Source organism: Capsicum annuum, chromosome 9, assembly GCF_002878395.1.
Source record: "Capsicum annuum cultivar UCD-10X-F1 chromosome 9, UCD10Xv1.1, whole genome shotgun sequence".
NCBI lineage: Eukaryota > Viridiplantae > Streptophyta > Magnoliopsida > Solanales > Solanaceae > Capsicum > Capsicum annuum.
Genome location: NC_061119.1, coordinates 75,527,320 through 75,549,307, shown reverse-complemented (window position 1 = coordinate 75,549,307; position 21,988 = coordinate 75,527,320).

Sequence of the window (21,988 nt, the reverse complement as noted above, 5' to 3'; positions counted from 1 at the left end):
AATATTAGTGAGTCGACAAATGAACAATCTTAGTTCAATTCCACAACTAAGTAATCAGAAAGGGTCAAGACAAGTAGCCAAAAGCTACAAAACAAGCCAAATACAGTAAGGAACTCAACAGAAAACTCCATTATCATCACAATGAATTATATTGTAGAATCCTTACAGTTTCAGCTGTAGTTTGTAGACCAAAATCCACAAAAAATAAAGAACCCCAAAACCCCTAAAAGCAGCAAATACCAACAAATACCAAGAAACTCACCGTGAGAGTGAGAGACAGACATCGCCAATTTTTAGGGTTTAGAGAGAGATGCGACAGTGAGATTGAGAGAAAGGGTTTAGAGAAAGAGACAATAGTTATAGTGAGAGAAATGAAATACAATTTTTGATATGTTTATTTTTTTATCTTGCATATATTATTTAATAATAAAATATAACATTCCGACTACTTCCATCGGCTAAAAATTTAATTAATTAAATTATTAATAAAATTTCTGACCAGAGTAATCGAAAATATTTTTATTATATTGAATTAATTATTAATTTTTTGTATAAAGTCATATATTTATTTAGATATTACTATTTCTGACTACAGTAGTCAGAAACAATATTTAATAATTTATTAATTTTATTATTTATATTTTTGACTATAGTAGTCAGAAATATATATTTAATAATTTACAATTTTGATTATTTTTATTTTCAACTAACTTGGTCAAAAATATATTGATAATAATTTATTTAGATAATTATTTAATTTTTGAATAAGTATGATTATTTATTTAGTCATATATTTATTTATCTATTAGTATTTTCTACTATAGTGGTCAAAAATATATATTTAATAATTTATTTAGTTTATTATTTATATTTCCGACTATAGTGGTTGGAAATATATATTTAACGATTTACTTATTTGATTATTTATATTTCCGACTATAGTCATCAAAAATATATTGGTAATAATTTATTTAATTAATTATTTAATTTCTGTATAAGGGCATGATTATATATATATATATATATATATATTCATATATTTATTTAGCTTTAGTATTTCTAACTAGAGTGGTCAAAAATTTATATTTAATAATTTATTTATTTATTTATATTTTTGACTATAGTGGTCGGTAAATAATTGATAATAATTTATTTAAATATTTATTTAATTTCTATATAAGGGTCTAATTATATATTTATTAATATATTTATTTAATTATTTATATTTTCTACTACAACAGTCGGAATATATATTTCTCAGAATTTACCGTCAAATATTCTGACTGTTGTAGTCACAAATAGTATCGGAGAAATATTTTATAAAATAAACTAATAAAAATTAAATATTCCAACTTAAATAGTCGAAAATTTGCGACTAATTTTTTTCAATCAAAATTTTCGGTCGAAAATAGCAAATTTCTGATAGTGCAATCGGTAAATCAGATGACATAGAAAAATATATTAAAAAACATATTATTGATATAGTTTGGCCAAACAACCTACATATTAAAGCTAATTCAAAAAGCATAAAAACTATTAGTGAGAAAATCTCCCCCTAACTAAGACTCTTTTGAAGACTACATTGTGGATGCTATTGTATTATGATATGAGAGAAGAGATCTTCTATTTATGGAGGTCCAAAACCTTTCCTCCAAGAAATATGTTAGCCAAATAGGAAAGAATTTTATACTTTTATTTTAGAAAAATTAAAAGTAATTATGGTATTACTTTTCTTTTCCTTTAATAAAACAATTATACTCAAATTTGGTAAGAAAATAAAGGCAAAACTGCAATAAAATCTTTATTTTTTGGCTTGATTTTCTAAATTTGACTGGCCTTTTTCATATGCACTCTCTTCTTTCATTGACATAATCCTTATATTTTTTGTTTGGTATGCTTAAAATTGAGCCTTTTGGATTAAAAATATATGAAACCTTTTGAATTAAAATATTGGGTCCTTTGCAAGGTTAAAAGTGAGCTTTATTTTTAAATATGTAATAATAAGATTGTTAAAAATATGATCGATAATTATCTCCACATGTAATTATTTTTTGGACTTGTTTTTTACAAGATAGCTTCACTATCGTCAAATTAGTTACAACTTTCATCTTAACTTGTCCTCAATCTAAACCATCGACTCTGATACCACTTGATAGGGTCGAAACTGTGGGGACATCATGTGAAATCTTATAGTCACGAACTATCAAGGTAATAAACAAGATGACAAAAAATGTACAAAAAAGAAAATTATTAATATGATTTGGTCAAATGACCTAGAAATTGAAACTTATGCAAAAAAACATAACAAATACTACTAAGAAAATCTCTCCCCAACCAAGACTCTTTTGAGGACTACATTGAGGATGATATTGTGTTATTATATGAGAATTTGAGTCTTCTATTTATAGAGGTCCAAAACCTTTCCTACAAGAAATATGTTAGCTAATATGGAAGAGTTTCATACTTTTGTTTTAGGAAAAGTAGAAGTAATTATGATATTACTTTTATTTTCCTTTAATAGAGCATTAATACTCAAATTTGATAAGAAAATCAAGACAAAAACCTTAACAAGGTGAAGGTGGACCATTCAAAAAAAAAATTGGGTTAAGTTGGAAAAGTCATGACATAGCTCATATTATTCCAAGTAACTTTTGGTTTAACTTGTCCATTTTCAGTTCAATTCGTCCATTTGACACCATTATTTTATGTTTGGATAGTAAAGGGATCATTTAAGGGCCCAATATTACAATCTTAAATATTTATATAGGTATTTAATAAGTTTTTAAAAATAAATATTAGTATTTTTAAATAAACATGATAGAAAATGACAGTAGAGACTAGTGTCACGGGCCTAATTTTATCCGCGTGCAGACAGCTTAACACTCGCGATATCGATGCTAAACTCAGTCCTAAACCCGCTCTAAATTCGTCCCCAAGAACCTTTGAACACTCATACAAACTCGAAAGGAAAATAGCAAGGAAGACACTCGGTTTTGGGAGGCCCGAAGAGCCAATTTTCTGATTATATTGCTTGAGTAAAAACAAGTATATGATCTGCCCAAGAGGGCCTTACAAGATATATATAATTCCCCTTAGTCAAGGGATACAATAAATGCTAGTCAACATTACTACATTTGGGCATGCAATCCATGAACTATTGGAAAGGGCCTTGTCTAGTGAGTTGTTTTTGTTGTGCAGTCACTGCCCAGCTGGTCAAGGCTCCAAAGCTCCAAAAATGTTGACCCGAGCTTGTATTTTGACCTCCCAAAGATGCCCCTACGTTGGCCTTATCACGAGACGTTGTGGGAGCCCCGTCGGGCTCTGAAACGTTCGGAATTGTGCCCAAAACGGGATGAATTTAATGGGTAGTGACGCGGGGCGTCACACTCTCCCCCACCTGATTTGGCGACGACCACGGCGCCACATAGCTGCAAATATTTGTGGACCTTCTCCTTGAACGGCCACAAGTCCTCGTATTTTTCCCACGATGCCTCCTCGGGCGATTGCCCCTTCCAATGGACTAAGAATTGGGCACTTGAATTGCCCCAACCTTTCCCTCGAATCAATTGATGATCAATTATGTCCTCAATTTGCTTATCTGTGGCAGCTGACATCATGAAGATTTGGGCCCGACTAGACTTACCCCGCTCCACGTCTTCCTTGTCTTCGAAATACGGTTTTAATTTGCTTGCATGGAAGACGGATAAATCTTTAAATGTGATGGCATGTCCAGCTTGTATGAAATTTTGCCAACCTTGGCAACAATCTCGAACGGACCCTCGTACCTTCGAATCAAACTTTGATTGACGCTCCTCAATGACTTGAATTGCCTCGGATTGAGCTTGACCATCACTTTGTCTCCAATTCGGTAGTGGACTGGACGGCGGCTGCGATCAGCAAATTTCTTCATTTTGCGGGCTGCTTTATCAAGATATGTCCTTGCCATATCGACTTGTTCCTCCCAAGCCTTTTCCATATGATAAGCACCCGGATTCCTCATTCCGGCGTTAACCGGCAAGGATTGTGGAGTGTTTGGTTGCTGCCCCATTGCAAGCTCAAATGGACTACGACCCGTGGACTCACTCCATTGCAAATTGTATGAGAATTGGGCTGTGTCGAGCAACCGTGACCAGTCCCTTTGATTGGCACTAACAAAGTGCCTCAAGTAGCACTCGAGTAACCCATTTACTCACTCCGTTTGTCCGTCGGTTTGGGGATGGAAGCTGGTTGAAAAGTGCAGCTCCGACCCCAACAAACTGAATAGCTCCTTCCAAAATGCTCCAGTGAATCGCGGGTCTCGATCACTAATGATATGCCTGGGCACGCCCCAAAGTTTAACCACGTCTTTGAGAAACAATTGGGCTGCCTCCTTGACTTTGCAATTCGACGTGGCAGCTGAGAATGTTGCATATTTGGAAAAGCGATCAACGACAACCATGATTGTTCCGCAAACCTCCGAGTTAGGCAAACACGTGATAAAATCCATGGTAACACTGTCCCATGGTTTCTCTGCGGTGGGCAGCGGCTCAAGTAATCCACTGGGCGCCTTGTGTTCCACCTTGTCTTGTTGGCAAACAAGGTAAGTACGAACGTATACCTCTATGTCGTCCCTCATGCGAGGCCAATAATAAGCTGCTTCTAACAATGCCATGGTGCGTTTCTGTCCTGGATGACCAGCCCACATCGTGTCGTGGCCCTCCTTGATCAACAAGCGCCTAAGATTTTTCCATCTAGGAACATACACTCGCCTTCCGGTGGTGTATAACAGTCCGTCCTCTTCCCAAAACTTTTGGGTCTTGCCTTTGTGTGCCAAATCAAGAAGTTGTTTGGCAACGGGATCATGTTCCATCCCTTCCTTGATGGTATCCATCACACCACAGCTGGTTGTGCTCAACCATGCCGCTAAAACAACCTTGCGGCTCAATGCATCGGCCACAACGTTTGCCTTTCCCGGTTTGTACTCCAATGAGTAATCAAACTATGCCAAGAAGTCTTGCCATCGAGCCTGCTTCGGTGATAATTTCTTTTGTGATTGGAAGTAGCTGGTCGCTACATTATCTGTCTTGACGATGAAATGAGCCCCCAACAAATAGTGACGCCATGTCCTTAGGCAATGGACGATGGCCGTCATCTCCTTTTCGTGGACTGTGTAGCGCCGCTTCGCTTCATTCAATTTTCTGCTTTCAAACGCTATCGGATGGCCCTCTTGCATTAGGACACCACAAATAGCAAAGTCGGATGCATCCGTTTTCACCTCAAACAGTTTCGTGAAATTCGGTAAAGCCAAAACCGGTTCCTTGATGATGGCTGCCTTGAGGTTGTCGAATGCCCCTTGACACGAACTATTCCACTCCCAAGCACGATTCTTCTTCAATAAATCCGTGAGAGGAGCAGCAATATCCGAGTATCTAAGGATAAATCTCCGGTAATAATTAGCCAGGCCAAGGAAGGACCTTAATTCGGGCACCTTCGTTGGAACCTCCCAATCCCGGATCGCCTCAACTTTGTCGCTATCCATTTGAATCTGCCCTTGGCTTATCATATGGCCCAAGAATTGTACCTTCAGCTGTGCAAAAGTGCACTTCTCCCTTTTGACGCATAGCTCGTTTTCCCGTAGCACATTAAACACGATTTGAAGGTGCCTAACGTGCTCTTGCATTGAGCTACTTTAGACAACAATGTCGTCCAAGTATATGACCATGAATTGATCCAAGTATGGCTGGAAGATCTTGTTCATTAACGTGCAAAACGTGGCTGGTGCGTTGGTCAATCCAAAAGGCATGACCAGCCACTCGTAGGACCCATAACGAGTCACACAAGTCGTCTTGGCTTCATCTCCTTCGGCTATGGGAACTTGATAATAGACCTTCCTCAAATCCATCTTCGTGAACACTTTGGCTTGCCCCAGTCTATCAAACAAATCAGCTATCAAAGAAATGGGGTATTTGTTTTTCACCGTGACTTTGTTGAGGGCACGGTAGTCAATACACAACCGCAACGTCCCTTCCTTCTTCTTTTGAAATAAGACCAGAGCACCAAAGGGTGCCTTAGAGGGTCGGATATGGCCAGATTCCAGCAGCTCCTTAAGTTGTTTTCTAAGTTCCTCAAGCTCCGGAGGCGACATCCGATACGGGGTCATAGTTGGTGGCTTTGCCCCGGGTACCAGCTCGATCTCGTGATCAACTTCCCTTCGTGGAGGTAACCATTTGGGAAGCTCCTCCGGCATTACATCTTTGTTCTCTTCGAGAACACGTTGGACACATGAGGGCATTAATTCAACTTCTTGGCAGCCACCGATCTCCATCAATGTCGCAAGAAAGGTTGGTTCTCCTTTCTTGAAACCTTTAACTAGCTGCATCGCTGACAAACATGTGCCACTTTGAGCGACACAAATAAGTGGAACAATGCAAGAACCACCCTCATCGCAAATGGCTAGCTGGTTGAGACGTGGCGAAATAAACGCGTTAATCTCATACCAAAAATCCAGCCCCAATACAATATCAAAGACGTCCATCGGAACAACCAAAAAATCCGTTTCTCCCTTCCAACCTCCCAAGGTGAGACTCACCCGAGGAGCGAGGCCATTGACATTGGTAGGGAGACAATTGACAGTCTTTAAAATGGAATCGCTGGTCACGAATGCAAGGCCAAGTTCTTTAGCCTTTTCTTCCGTAACGAAGTTATGCGTTGCTCCGGTGTCCACCATAATGCGGACTGCTCGGCCATTCACCTCTCCATCAACAAATAATGACTCTCGAGCTCTTACGCTATGCTTCTTTGCAGCAAGGGCAGCGAGCGTTATGTGGTTGAACAAAGCCATGTGGTTGAACAGACCAACGGCATGTCCCTTTCCTTTCTCCGGATTAGCAGCTTGTGCTTCTTGCTCGCCGGAACTTCCGGCTTGCGCACTAGCTTGATCCTTCCGTGTTGCTGCAATCATTGCTCCCAGCTTACTCAACAAAGGACAAGATCTCGCAAAGTGAGATGTATCCCCGCAAAGGTAGCAGCCGTTATCACGGTTAGCTACAACTTTCTTCTTCTCCTCGTAGTTCTTGCAGAATGACGATGGCTGGTTGCGCTCGCCTTTGAACTCACGATTTTTGTTGGGAATAAACTTGTCTTTGCCTTTGTCCCTACGGTCTCCCTTGGCAGCAACGGGCTTGTTCCGACTATCCTTTGCCTTGGCATAATCAGCATGAAAATCAGTCAAGGATTCCACCACTTTGATGGCCTCATCCATGGTCTTGACGTTGTGCCTCCTCAACTCTTGCTTGGCCCAATTTTGGAGGCCATCAAGAAAGAAGAAGAGCAAATCTTCACTGCTGAAACTCATCACAAGAAGTGAGAGCTTCGTAAACTCCCTCACATAGTTATGAATGGAAAAAGTTTGTTTAAGTTCCCTCAACTTCCGTCGCGCTTCATCTACAATGTTTTGAGGGTAAAATTGCTCCTTCAACTCATCCTTAAATTGGTCCCAATCAGCTATGGTGCAAAGACCCCTCTCCATGCCTACTTTTTTTCTACGCCACCACAACATTGCGACGTCACTGAAGTACATGGTTGCGATTCAGATCCTTGCTGCCCCGTCAACAATCTTGACGTGCTCAAAATATGACTTCAATTGCCATATGAAGTTTTCTACGTCTTAAGCGTTCCTATCACCCTTAAACACGTTGGGTTTAGGAGCCTCAATACGAGCATCATGGTAAGCCATGGAACCATGATTTCCACCAACACGGGATGCTTCCAATTGTTGCTTCAAATCAGCAACCTCCTCTTGCAAAGCGGACTGCCTCAGCATCACCTCGGACAGTTTTGACCCAAACTCCTCGTGTAGCGCTGATAAGGCTTCCGTGAGCTTGAGTTCCAAGCTGGTCAGCCCCTCCTTGGGCTCTTCATTTTGCTCGGACAAGTCGGCTTTGACTTCGTCCAGCCCTTCAAGAGCATCAGCCTCAAGGGTACCAACGTTGGACTCAAGGGTCTTGAAGCGATGGCCCAAAACCGGTAAGCCAGCCTCCGTGCTAACGATTCTCTCATCGAGAGAGCCGGATGCTGAACCTTCGCCATCTTCCACGTTAGTGACAGCCTCACTAACTGGAAGTTGGGCCTCATCCTTGTTCCTACTCTTTTCACATTTTCTGGTCTTGGTTTTACCCAAGTTGTCTCCGCCGTGAACCTCCTCGCCGCCGTCGTATGCCATGTTCAAAGTGCTGCTCTGATACCACTTAGTCATGGGCCTAATTTTAGCCGTGTGCGGACAGCTTAACACTCTTGATATCGATGCTAAACTCAGTCCTAAACCCGCTCTAAATTTGTCCCCAAGAACCTTTGAACACTCATACAAACTCAAAAGGAAAATAGCAAGGAAGACACTCGGTTTTGGGAGGCCCGAAGAGCCAATTTTCTGATTATATTGCTTGAGTAAAAATAAGTATATGATCTGCCCAAGAGGGCCTTACAAGATATATATAATGCCCCTTAGTCAAGGGATACAATAAATGCTAGTCAACATTACTACATTTGGGCATGCAATCCATGAACTAGTGGAAATGGCCTTGTCTAGTGAGCTGTTTTTGTTGTGCAGTCACTGCCCAGCTGGTCAAGACTCCAAAGCCCCATAAATGTTGACCCGAGCTTGTATTTTGACCTCCCAAAGATGCCCCTACGTTGGCCTTGTCACGAGACGTTGTGGGAGCCCCGTCGGGCTCCAAAATGTACCCGAAACGTTCGGAATTGTGCCCAAAACGGGATGAATTTAATGGGTAGTGACGCGAGGCGTCACACTAGACTCTATAATACAATATATTTATTACTTTTATTAAATCAAATAATAACTTATTATTTTTTAAAATTTTCCTAATAAACATTAAAATATCATATGATTCCAAACACATTCTGTTAAATTAAACAATCAATTTTGATTTTTTTTCTTTTTCAACTTTATTTGAAATTTATATAAGAGAATAAACTAAAATTATAAATGTCATTATATTAATAATTTTTATAGAATTACATGAAAAATAAAGGATAATGATCCATGTATAAATTAATTTTGAATATGTTTAAATGCGTTTTATAGGTGTTTAACAAACGAAAATAAAAACCTACTTGATAAATATTATGATGAGTCATATCATTACAAAGTGATAAAGGATTAAAAATATTAATTGTTACATCTTTTTTTTACCTGACATGTCTTATGTGTTTTACTTGATTACCTAATAAATAAATGAGACGATCTGCAAATAAAAATTCTTAAAAGTGAACTGAAAGTGTCTAATTAGGAGACTTTATTAGGAGTTGAGATATTTGATTCAAACAATTATTAGTATTATACAATATTTTTTCTTTTTTCCTTTTAGAGTGATATACAATTGCTAAGTGCTTTTATGTTTTATACAGGGTTAGGTAAAATAATATGTATATAATATCAAATTATAATTGTATTTTCTTTAATACTTTTTATTTACAGTTAAATTTTAAAATTTCTTATGGGTGATCTTTAAGGCATTCAATATTTAAAGTTACATATCAAATTAAGTTTTTGACAAATATTGTCACTTCACAACTATTCGATTAGTTATTCTGTCAATGATTAGTACTATTTATTGTTGATATAACTCATAACGCATTTTAAAGGAGAAATGAATAATGGATATTTACACGATCTTACTATTTTGATTACTTAAATATTATGAAACAGTATACATTCTCTTATTTTGAATATTTTTTACATATACTTTATAATCAACGTGACATAATAACTCAAAATTCAACTATAGTGCAACAAGTTCAACACAAATAAAGCCATAACTCCATTTGAGACTCAATACATGAAGAAAAATAATGACAAAGACATACTATAACTAACTTATTGTATGGTGTACACTTGTAATTTTATCAATTTATTTCAAATTTTTTCTTTATTAATGTTAATAGGTTATCTAACTTTTCAAATTATTTTTTAAAATTCTTATTTAAATTATATTCAACTTAAATTCATTTACTTCTCTGATAGCCAATAAGTTAGATGTTCAAAAAATGATCAATTTAATAGTTCATGTTCTTATTCAAAAGGTTTATCATTAAATTTGCTACAATCATAAAATTTGTGAAAATTAAAATTCTCAAATATAATATATTCATGAAATTTATTAATATTTTGCTGAAAGAGATAATGTAGTTAAAAACAAACTCTTTTTTCTTATTCTCATTTGAGATAAAATACTTGAGTAGTAAAATTATGCATTAATTCATAACTTGTAAATTAAACTAAGTAATATACTATAATTAATTAAATAACTTGAAATTTGCTTATCAAACTCATATATAGTTGTTCAATTGTATTTAAATTAGTTTACTGCTTAACATGAAACAAAGTACAATCTTTATTTTTTGCTTAAATGAAGAACTATAATATAAAATTTTGTTAACTTTCCTAGTTTACTTTGATTTCGTTATTACATCCAAACATTTAATTTGTCATATTATCTTCATTTATGTTCTTTAAAAGAATAGGAAAAGAAATTTTTTTATTAAATTAATCATATTCATTATTTGATCATAATTTAATAATATTCTTATGTCATATTTATTTATTTTTATATTTATTAGAGCAAAATTACAAGTGAAAAAATGTGAATGAATTATATTTTAATTTTTAAAATAATAAATATTTTAATATATTTAATCATTTTTAATAAACATGATAAATGGAATAAAATATGAAGGAATACCAAAATACATCTATTAGATTAGATCTAATCCTATTTAAGAAATTTAAAATATAAAGTGTCTATTTTATAGAACGAACATTTTATGTATAGATAAGATAATAGAGTACATAGTATAATAGAGATCTATATACAAGGAAATGCCAAAAAGTTTATGGCCTAATTCTAGAATGACTATTTTCAGAAAAGATAAGATTCTACTTTAATGGATGTGACAAATAATATTGTATACTCTTTCCACATGGCCATCACATTTACTTTAAATTGTATGGCTTTTTTAAAAGTTCATAACTTACACGTTACAATGTACATTTGTTTTAAGTTGTACCTTTTGTTATTGGATAAATATGCCCTTTATTGTCCTTGAACATAAATAATAAAAATTTATCCTTTTATTTTTATAAAATTATATAGTAATTTATAACTTATCTAAGTTACAAAAATTAACATTAAAAGAGTGTGGGGTAGCTTTATAATGTGTACAAAATGATAATGAATGAGGTGTGTTAGTATTGTTAGATTAGTAATGTTGAAATAGTTATGTTAGAATGATTTCCTATCACCTGTTGGCTTTTTGCATGAAAGGGTCCTGAGTGTATATGAATAGTAGTGTTGGAATTAGTTATTTTTTTTTACTAAATTAAGACTTTTTGATGTTCCTCCAATATGTGCCCGAAAGCAACTATAGGCAAACATGATGGGGATTACCTTTGAAGGAAGGTCAACTTTTGTATAGCATAGACTAAAGATTAAATCCCTTATTTTTGAACTTCAATCCAAGCTGACTGCCAAACTTGTAAAATTTCTTATTTTCTATTATGCTATATTCTTAACCAAAAAGAAATAAATACACAACTTGGAGAAATAATTATAACCATGTATGCTGGCAAGGAATTAAAGGGTTGACAATCCCAAAAAAAAAACTGTATAAGGACTTCTTTTTTTATTTCTGTAGTCAAATTTTTCAATAGTAGTGTTATTTTTATACTTGTAGAATCAAATAAGTAGTAAAAAAATGGGTTTGAAAGAAAAATGGATATCACAAACAGAGATAAAAGATTGTACAAATTTATTTCATGAAATATTTAGACACAAAAAACACCAACTTCCAGATGTAGCACCACAAACTATTCAAACTATCAATTTACATAAAGGATATAGGGGTACCATTGGCTCCGTGATCAACTGCTGCAATTATACTGTGGGTAAAATATTCTAGTTACAGTAGAACAATTTATCAGTATAGTAGATTAGAGGCGGATTCATGATTTCAAGTCTCTGAGTGTCAAGTAGACTCATCAATTAAATCAAGAAGATTATTTGTGTTAGAATTGAAAAAGACTCATTGAAATCCATGGAGGATTCTCAATCTCACTCTCACAAAAGACAAGATAAAGTTTCAACTCCAAAGACAACAAAGGTCTGTTCTAGTACTTGTCAAAATCTTGCTCCATCACGTACATGTATGGACAAGAGAAAGCACACATCAATTAACAACAACAGGCAAATTCATCTTGAATCACAAATTGGTCCTAATAGATAAGAAACATATAAGGAATCCCAATAATAATTCAGCACACAAGACAAAAGGCCTAAATAGATAAATAATACATGTAGTGTATGGTTTCTTTTAGCATTGTAAAGCATATTAGTAGATTTAAAATAGCCAATATAAATAGGCCAGGTGTCTAGTTCATTAGCATGTAATATTCCTTTTTTTCCACTAACTTGTATAAATATACTTGATTTCCAAGCAATAAAGAATGGAGAAGAAAATTTCAAATTACTGTCTCTCATTTTCTACAAGGTATCAGAGCAACAATCGCATTCAAATCACTCTTTTGTTCATCAACTCTTCTCTACAATGGCAGATGCAGTTACTCCCACACCTACTTTTAGTTCATTCAGTCAAACCACTCCAACAATGGATCCACTTATACCTTCTACCTCCATTCTTCAGATTCACCTAGAATGACCTAGGTAAACACTCTATTGATAGAAGATGATATCAAGGATAAAAGAGATATGTGCTTATAGAACTGTCAACCAAGAACAAACTTGGTTTTATTAATGGTATTGAGGCTGCCCCAGAGATCACCAAATCTGCAGTTTTGGAATAGATGGAATGATATGGTAATCTTTTATCTTCTTAATTCCTTTTCTAAGGATATAACTAACAGTGATATCTACTCTAGGATTTCCAGGATTTGTGGCTCAATTTAAAGCATAAATTTGTGCATTCTAATGGATTTAAGTTGTTTCACCTATGAAAGGAACTAAATAGGTTAGTTTAAGACAAAGATGACATTGCATGGTATTTTACTAAACTCAAAAGGTTTTGGGATGAGCTTGAATCTCTAAATTTTTGTGTTAAGTACAGTTGTGTTTGCACTTGTGGAGGAAAGTTGAAGCTAGAAAAGACTCTAGAATATGAAAAACTTATATAGTTTTTGATAGGTTTGAATGATGTTTATGCTCAGGCTAGGGGAAATATTCTAATGAGGAAAATTATATGAGTCCACTAATTCCAACTAATTCTTCTTCTTCTTCTTCTTCTTCTTCATGGTGACCATCATGAATTAGTACAAGTTTGCTAAGAAAATCCAGAGATATCCAAACCCTATACCCAATTCTGGATCCAGTTCTTTTAACTCTTATCCAAGAAAAAATAATCATCCACAACCACCAAAGTTCACAAACACAAACCAGCAAAATCAGAAACATAAGGTTAAGAAATAATAGAATTCTAATATGTCTTATGACTATTGTAGTATGACATGTTATGTGGATGATGATTGCTTCAGGTTACATGGTTTTCTTTAAGATATGTCAATGAAAAGTGTCATTTTTCTTACTGTTCCTCCTAATTGTGATTGTCATCATGAAATTTGTTCCTTAGCTAGGCAAGCCAGACTCGTTTTTTCAAATAATCATATCAACTTCAAATCTATTTTTTACTTGATTCATATAGACACATTGGGTCCTTATAAGTTACCTACTTATAATAATTATAAGTATTTCTTGACTATAATGGATAATTAAAGTAGAGGAAATTAGACATATATGTTAACCACCAAAGGGAATGCATTTTTAGTTATCCAATGTTTCTTACAAATGATTAAAAGACAAATTGAAAAGAAGGTATAAATTATTAGATCTGAAAATGCTATTAAATTAGAAGAGGGTGCTTCATCTTTCAATTTTTTCATTTCTCAAGGGATTATACACCAGACTTCATGTGTTGCTACCCCACAATAAAATGGGGGTAGCTGAGAGGAAACATATACACTTGCTTGAGATTACGAGAGCTCGAATATTTTAATCCTAAGTTCCCATGATTTATTGGGGCAAGTGTATACTTATAATTACCTAATTGATAAATAGGCTACCTTCTAGGGGTTTTCAAGGTAAAATGACCTATGAAATTTTATTTGGCAAAGCACCATCCTAGAATGCTTTGGTTGTTTGTGTTTAGAAAACATCATTTTCACATGGGAGAGGAAAAATTAATCCTAAAGACACTAGGTGTGTGTTATTAGGGTATCTAAGTGATAAAAAGGGATACGAACTCCTTTACCTATCTTCTAAAATATTCTTCGTGCCTAGAGATGTGAAATTTTTTGAATATGTTTTTCCTATTGCTACTGATTATTCTTATATTCCTTCTCCAGTTTTCCTATTCCTACAGAACATGATCATTCTTTGACTTTTTCTTGTCCCCCTTCTACTTCCATAGATTCAACTCCTAGTTCACTATTTTCTCATTTTCCTCTCTCATCTAGTTCTTCTATTCATCTATATTCTAAGCCATCTAGTCTCTTCTGAATCACCATCCTCACCTCCTCTTAGAAGATCTCAAAGAATTAATATAGGAAGTTTACCTTCTCACTTAAAGGATTATATTTGCAACACTATCTATCTTAGTGATGTTAGAGACTCATATTTTATTGTCCCTACTGCCCCTATTTTCCTATCAGTTTTGATTTTATCTACTCCCAGTAAGGTTGTTCTCAATTTTATTCCCTTAATTACTGAAGCGAATAACTATTCACAAGCTTGTACCCACCCTGGTTGGGTAAAAACAATAAAGGATAAGATTGATGCTTTCTTACTAAATCAAAAATGAGAAGTATTTTATTTTCCACAAGGAAGAAAGTCATTACCTTGCAAATGGGAATATAAAATTAAATAATATGCAAATGGTTTTCTTGAGAGATTAAAAGCTAGATTGGTGATTCAAGGGGAAAGGGTTGATTTCAATTAAACCTTTTCTCGAGTGGTCAAAATGACCACTATCAGACGCACTTTGGCAATTGCAATAAAGAAAAAGTGGGATATCTCATAAGTTGATGTAAATAATGCCTTCTTGCAAGGAAATTTGCAACAAGAAGTCTATATGAAGTTTTTTGCTGGCTTAGATCCTCATCAACTAACATGGTTTTTCGACTTAAGAAGTCTCTATATGGGTTGAAGCAAGCCTCCAAGAAGTGGTATGACTAGATAGTAGGAGCATTAAACTTTAAGGGTTATACAACTTCACTTAAAGATTATTCATTGTTCTTTAAACACTCAGGGGGTTCTACTTTAATTATTGTTGTCTACATAATGATCTTTTAATCATAGGAGATGCTACTGATGAAATGAAAGAACTCAAGGTTTTTTTTCAAACCAAGTTTAAAATTAAGGATCTCAGTTCTTTACATTTTTTTGGTGCGGAGGTTTTGTGGGAAGAAAAAGGAATTATTCTAAGTCAACAAAAATATACCTTGAATCCATTAATGAGTTTGATGTTTCTCATCTTCCTTTGACTTCTTCCCTGATAGATCATACAGTCTCTACAGAATAAACCAATCTTTTGTCAGATCTGACTCTTTACAAATATCTCATTGGCGAGATTAATTATTTAATACAAACAAAACCATATTTATGCTTTGTTTTTATACAAATAATACCATATTTATGCTTTGCCATTTTAAATCTTAGTCAAAATATGCAACAACCTAGTCTTGATCATTACAAAAAAGCTTTAAGAGTAATAATTTATCTGAGAACTTGCCCAAATCAGGGACTATTCCTTAATGCATCTTCATTCTTTTCTCACTATGCTTACTTTGTGCCAATTGGACTTCTTATCAAACTACACATCAGTTTGTTTGTTGTATTTTTATCGCCCTAGGTGGTTCAGCAATCTATTGGAAGTTGAAGAAACAATCGTCTATTTATCTTTTATCTTTAAAGCTATTTATCGCTCAATGCAATGATTGGCATCTGAATTGACCTGGTTAACGAGATTACTCACCGATATATTAGTTCCTCTACCGATTTCTATTCTGATTTACTTGACATTCAGGCCACACTTCATGTTTCTTAAACTCTATTTTCATGAACAAACAAAACATGTCAAAATCAACTATCATTTTGTTAATCAGTAATACCTTTTTGCCTTAGTTTCTCTATCCTTTGTCCCTTCCAAGGATTAAATTGCTAATATTTTCACAAAATCTGTAGCTGGACCTCTTTATCATCAAAATCTATCTAAGATGGGTGTCACTTCCCTCCCCTTCAACTTGAGAGGGGATGTTAGAATTGAAAAAGGCTCATGGGAATCCATGGAGGATTCTTACTCTCACTTTCACAAAAAACAATCTAAAGTTTCAACTCCAAAGACCGTAAAGGTGGCTCTAGAATTTGTCAAAATCTTGATCCATCACATCCATGTATGTACAAGAGAAAACACACATCAACAAACAACAACAAGCGAATTCATCTTGGATCACAAAATGAGCATGATATAGAAGAAACGGATAAGACAACCCAACAATAATTCAACACATAAGATAAAAGGCCCAAATAGATAAACAAGACATGTAGTGTATAATTTCTTTTAGCATTGTAAAGCATATTAGTAGTTTAGCACGGGCAATGTAAATAGACCAAGAGTCTAGTTTGTTAGCATGGGATATTCCTTTTCTTACCACTAACTTGTATAAATATACTTGATTCCCAAATAATAAAGAACAAAGAAGAAAATTACTAATTTTTGTCTCTCATTATATTAAATCATAGTAAAGAAAGTATGGGATTGTTGAGGTTCTATTTTCGTTATGACTTATACTAAATGAGTCATAGCGAGACTATACGAATTATGTGGTTCGGTTGTAGTCATCTCAGTAGGGAAACCAAAATTTTTTGTCACATGACAACTCAACCTTATGAGTTGTTATGAGTGATTACAATTCATTTAGTGATAGTCGTAGCATCAATAGTGTAGGACTTGTAAGTTTATACTTAAACTATGGTTGGTGACTACTAATTGTAGTGGATGACTACGAATTATTGGGTACGACTCGTAGCCAGACCAATGTGTACCTTTCCTATTACTACCAAGACTATGAGTCACTAGAGTGACTCATATCTAGACATCATGAGTCAAAAGGTGACCCATGATGATTGGCGGTCAAGTCTTTATATGTTAAATTAAAGGGTCTTTTGGTCTTTTCTCCTCTTAAAACTTCTAACCCATGAGTGAAAACATAAAAGACGAATTATTATCCCTATTCTCAATCAGTTAATGACTTTGTTTCTTCTCCCACTCTTAATAACAACAAGGCGAGGATTTTTTTTTATCCCTATTCTCAATCAGTTAATGACTTTCTTTCTTCTCCCACTCTTAATAACAACAAGGCTAGGATTTCTTTTTCAAATTCAATTCTCAAGTTCCCAAGTCTATGCCTTCAAGAAAGTCAAGCAAATTCAGGTATGTGGGGTTTGAGCAAGGATAATATTTCATCCTTGTGCCGGAAAACTTGATTTTAAAGTTGAATTTATATGACTTCAATTAGGGTTCATACCCAAATTCTTATATTCTTGAAGTTATGTCATCATCATGTGAATTTAAAGTTTAAAGTAAATAAGATTTTTCCTTTATTCATGTTTTGACTTGCATGATTGCTACTATGACATGATTTCCATTACATTGACCTGTATTGTTATGAATTGATGAAAGATTCCTAATTGAGTATTGAGCATAGTATTTTGCTATGAGTTTCTATGAATAAATGCATAAATTTCAAAACTTAAATACAAGTTGTCAAGTTACAAGAAGTTTAAGATTAGAAGCTCAATTTACAAGTATTACTATATGATGAAAGTTCAATTTTGATAGTATGATCATATTTAAGGCTAAAAATCCATAACTTTACCCCATTAATATGATTCAAATATGAGAAGCATTGTTGGTTTTTAGTTTACAAACCCATATGCTATTTTAAGATTTTTTTTCTAAGTATGAGCATATATATATATATGTTGGTAGCAGTATTTAGCACTGAGAAGGGGAATATCGGTTTAGCGCATCCTATTTCTTGAAAACTATGAGCCACCATAGATTTAAGATACCTCTCTAGAAAGTGTCTTCTTTTCCCAATATGGCTACGTTTAGAGGTCACTTAAGTTAAGGTTCTATTCCAATGGCAAGGGTAGAATAAATCTTCCCAACATGGATAAGACATTTGGACTCTATGATAGAATAGTTCTAAAAATCTCCCACAAGAAATAAAATCAGTAAAGATTTTAGAAATAAAGTGTAATTACTCACTAAGCTTATACGTTATGCTTTATCATTTATGTTTTATGATTTTTCATCTTTCAGTTATTTTCATGTCCAAGGTGGGATCCTTTACACTTAGCATGCATGATTTGAAAGTGTATTCAATTCTATCTATTTGTGCATTCAACCCCATATACTCTGTACATTCCAGAAGTAGTAACCCATATATATACCTATATGCTACATTTTCTGATACTGTAGGTCCTGGTGCTCGTTTCTAGTAGCACGATTGATTGCGGGCATTATCTCCTACATCTAGATACTTAGAGAGTCCTCATATTTTGAGGACTAAGTCTATTATCATTTTAGACTTTATGGATATTGCTTAGTTATTTTATTTCCTTTACAGGTCAACTAGGGTCTGTCCTAGTGACTTTTCAGTTATAAGATTAGGGGCTTGTTAGACAATGTTTATTTCAGTTAAAGAAATTTTATTGAGATTTCCAAGTTGTAAGATTTAAAAAGAGATATTTTAAACTTCGTTTCTTTTAGCTATTGTGTATATCTTAGTCTACCTTCCTATGAGTTTAGTGCCAAGTAGATATCATGGGTTTTCTTAGTACTATTCATAGTTTCAACCACCATGTGATGTCTAGGGGTATTCTTAGGGATTTACAAATGTGGTATCAGAGCTTAAGGTTTTAAAGAGTCCTAGGGAGTCTAACAAGCCACGTTACATGGAGCCTTGATCATGAGTGAGAAGGGCGTCAAACCTATGAGTAAGAGACTATGGGACATATTAGGAATTTTCTCTTCTTTTATGATCTCTGTCATGCTTTAAGGTTATATATATCTGCTTTAGTTCATGATTTTGCGTGATAGAGAATGCCTCCTCGCAGAGCTTACACAAGTAGAAACGAGGATCATCTAGCCCCACCCCCACCTGCAGACCCCCTAAATGAAATATTTCACATATTGATTTTAGGGCTCTATTCCAAGTGTTAGCCCAACCTGTGAATGAAAATGCTCAGGGACACCAGTCAATAATAGTCCCACTCTAATAACTCTCAAACTATACCTCTCAATGAGAATGTAAGCAATCGTTTCCAATATAAAAGCTAACTAGGTTGGGGTCGAATCCCACAGGGAATATGGTATGAACACAAGTCATTTGTGATTTAATCAACTAATAGTTGAATGTTTCCAAAAAAAGAGGGGTTAGAGTTAACAAGTAATTTTTGGTCACTTTAGTTTAAATGTTTGTAATCAAGAGTTTATGAAAAAATCAGAATTATGTTCACTAGGGGTTTTGGTACTTGATAGATGCTACTAGTGGTTCAAGATTCTCACGGTAGGTAGGAAAACAAGTTATCTTTAGCGAAGTTATACTTAAATATCTCTCGACCTACTTAAGCATTTAATTACCTAATCCGCTCGGACTTAGAAAATTTATATTCACTGCACAGACTTTACCTTAGGTTAACCAACCTTGTTACAACACTGATTATTAAACGAAAGTTTAGTGTTTCCAAGTCCCTGTTGATAATTCACTTCCCACTATATTTGATTTCTTTCTCAAGCAAATCAAAGCGGGTGTTATCTATCATTTTCAACCAACAGACAATATCTAAAACATCAAAATTATCAAGGAGTCCTACCACCTTTCAAATCTTGAACACTCAACACCTTATTAAGACCTACCCCTAGATCCCATAATTCAGGTTAAAGGAATTTAGCTGCTCATGATGTAATAAAAAAGAAACTAGATCAATTCATGCTTTTAAAGATTAACTTACCAAAAGATAAATAGAAACTGGAGATTTTCAGATTAAATCACCAAAGGAAAATTCCAAAATAATGATGATAGTCTCTTTAAAGTAATTGCTTTCTCAAGCCAAAAGAAGAGGGAGAAAAATATCAAAGTATCGTGTCTCAAAACTCAAGGTTCGGAACCCTTAATAAAATCCTAAACAAGGCTTTAAATATTTCACCCTAATTATGAAAACAAAATAATAAAATTCAGAAATTCCTCAGATAAAGTTCACCCTTATCACAAATGTCTTCAGCTTCCTTTATGCTTTTGGTACTCGATGCCTAACGCTGATGACAAATGATGAAGCCTTATCAGCTCCTTGAAGACCTATAACAAATGTCATCAAGGCGTTTCCTCAGCTCTCATGTTTTGCCTTAGGATGACAGTAATCTTAACGACTTATCAGCTCCTTGACGTCCTGTCACAAAATGTCATCACAACTTTTAACTTAGGCCAATTCTTTATCTTCTACTGACGATGAAACTGATAGCTTATCACAGGGCTGACGACTTATCACAAATGTCTTCATCCATACTTCACCTTTATTTACTTTAGATTTCAGCTCATTTGCTTTTATTCTATTGTTTCTCTAACATCTTAGCTTCTACTACAAAATCAAACATAAAGCAATCAAAAACGGCAAAAGTTACTTAAGAATTTGCAATTATTCTTAGTTAAAAGCCTCAAATGTGTTAGAATTAGTTCACACATCGACACCCTCAACTTAAAACAATTGCTTGTCCTCAAGCAACTCAGCACAACTAAGAGAATACAAAGCACATTTGGCAATCAATCATCCATATCATCTCAAAACACTTTCACCGTCTCCAAAGTTAGTAAATTCAAGTACAATGAAGAACACCAATGCAACACACAAGAATTAAGATATGGTATCAATTCAGCTATAACAACCATGCATAGACCAGTATTATAGTACCCGAATAAGTTAGTAACTGGCAATGTAACCAGTATGCCCTCACAACAAAGAAATGCCCCTCATCTCATATCAGGAATTATATATGTAACCATGGGGATAATTAAAACACTCACTCTCAGAATAAAGTTCCAATCAGTGTATGCCAAGTACCATAGGCTTGCCCTTATTTTCATTACCCAGATCTTCAGATAGGTCAGCTAGGATCACTATAGGACTTCTCTTAGGCTTGTAATGTAGGCTAATGGCTGGTATGATACTCAATGGCATTTAAAGTGACTAAGCCTCCTTGACATTACACTACCTTTTTGGGGTTTCACTCATTAGCCTTTTCTGCTCTTCTCTTTTCTTGATCACAATTATTTAGGATGGGTGCAGTCTTTTCTCAATTATTTATTCTTTTTCACAATTTTTCTTTTTTTTTGCTCTTTTTTCTGCACCCAGCTTTTTATTCTTTTCTTTTATGCTAGCTTTCTTCATACTAATTCAATATCAAGCACCCCTATGATATCCACCCTCAACTTAGTCCATTTGCCTAAGACTAGGTGCACAGTGTCCAAGAAGGACCAGGGCCAAAATAGGTTCATTATGATCTAAATGAGAAGGTGACAGGTGTCATACAAAGAAATAGGCTAATTAGGCTCAAAATCGGGATCAAGGGATATGATACACATAGGGAAGGTCATTTAGGCTAAAGTGAGCTAATATTAAAACAGCCTATGATCCTTTCCTGACCCCTATCCTTCTACCTAGGTAAGACTAACTGGGCAAGTTCTAGATTCAGCATATAGAGGGAACTAAGTAATATCTCACACACATACTTGGGTTGAAATAGTGACATGCCAATGGGTGTCTTAAAAGCAGTCCGATATGCCCACAAGGCATCATCGAGCTTTCGAGACTAGTCTTTTCGACTAGCATTTACTGTTTTGGCTAGGATGGCTTTAATATCTCGATTT